Source organism: Atta colombica, unplaced genomic scaffold, assembly GCF_001594045.1.
Source record: "Atta colombica isolate Treedump-2 unplaced genomic scaffold, Acol1.0 scaffold221, whole genome shotgun sequence".
NCBI classification, from domain to species: domain Eukaryota; kingdom Metazoa; phylum Arthropoda; class Insecta; order Hymenoptera; family Formicidae; genus Atta; species Atta colombica.
The window spans coordinates 125235-127180 of record NW_017259318.1 but is presented as its reverse complement, the minus strand read 5'-3'; positions in this window follow the sequence as shown (position 1 = coordinate 127180).

The following is a 1946-nucleotide window of genomic DNA, read 5'->3' as shown; positions in this document are numbered from 1 at the left end:
TATATATAAATAAATATTGGCTGATAAATTTTATATGTAAATAAAAATTGAAACATTGAAAAGATGTTATGTACAAATGTACACATATGCGCGCGCGTGTGTGTGTGTGTGTGTGCGCGCGCACGCGCGCGTGCGTTTTTAATAATTTAACGAACTTTGTATAAAAAAGTATGGATGAGAAAATAAAATTTATTGATTTTGTTGAAAAAGTAAGGAAAAAAATGATTTTAATTCTGTATGTATTACAATAATAATCGAATATTCATGATGAATCTTCCTTGAGATATAATAATCAGATCATTTAGCCGTAATCGGATAATGTAGCAATCTGTCGATCTTGCACGAAAGGCTTCTTAGATGATTTTATGTACTGTTATTTGTCGTAATTTTGGTGAAGTAATGGATGTGCACCGATTATTACAGATAAAGATGTAAGTAGCAAATCACTTATTTCCACTTTTTGTTTATCTCATATCAAGTGAATATAATTATCAAATCCATTACTTCTGATCCAATGAAATTAGCTATAATTGAGTGAGATCTGCTATAATTAATTTCATGTTGCGATTAAAGTCTTTATATAAATGATAAATTGATTCGTTATTTTTCGAAAGTATTGTAAAACCAGTCTCAGATATTTTGATAAAATTATGATTATTGTTTTCAATTTGCAGCTTGTTAAAATAGCTTGGGATGCAAAACTGAATTTACATCATACTTTCGAAATATCGGCTCAAATATTTAAGGTAGTACTAGCACGATAATATTGTTCAAAAGTTTAGTCCTGTTGTGATGCTCAGTGGCAATACCTCACTCCCACCAGAAAGAAAAAAAACTTTCGATTTTCCTGTCCTAAGCCACACGCAAACGTAGAAAGAAAATGAATACAGAGATAGACCCATACTAACGCTGGTGCTGTTAAATGTTCGCTAGCCGTCCCTTCTACTTCTCACTACTCCCTTCAGTTGCCAAAGAAAAACATCGCATTTTTTTCGCGGTTCTATTTTCCTAACTAAATGATCAAATATTATGACCTTTTTTTTATAATATCTGTTTCTTCATTGTGTGCTCGTTTTTTATAACAATCCTAAGAATGATAGAAAGCACTTCAACTTACTTGTATGTCAAATTTTAGCATTTGTAAGAAAATCATTTTATGCTAGTACTACCTTAACAAAAATAAATGAAGTGATGATTGCCATAATCACTGTAAAAACTTAATTATGAAAAACATTCATTTTGTTTATCGATAAATGAGATAGAAAACATGGCGATCATTATTATTAGAAAAGTGTTATTATTATTCATTAGGGAATAATTTTAGTCTAAAATTGCACACATAAATTGTTAGATAAAGAAAACAAAGTCATTTTGCGACACAGAATTGCGTCTTACGCAATTATTTCAGTCGCCCAATAATTAATTAAAATTTATACATACATACATACATATACATGTATACGATATGTATATCTGAAATAACACTCACTAATGATATAGTGTTATTCCTAATAAAAATTGAATGAAAAGTCCTCTATCATGTTGCAATTTTCGCAATATTTTTTTTAATTATCCAATGAGCAAAACGTCTAAAACATATAAGACAACTTTAAGATATCTTTAAGAGTTTTTAAAAAACATTTTCAAAATATTTCACAAAGAACAATAAAAAATATCTTAAAATTGTCTCATACATCGAATTTTATTCGTTTATTTAGCAATTTTTAGAAATTAATATCTCGCCAACTATTGCGAAAATTGCAAAATGATAAAGGACTTCTCGACTCAGTTTTTTATTAGAAATAGCACTATATGATTAGTGGGCGTTATTTAAGATATATCCCGATATAAGATATATATACATATACTATACAGAGTGAGACATTTAAAACAGGTCACCTAAATAACTCGCTGGTTTTAACAATATAGTGGAACTTCCCTAATTT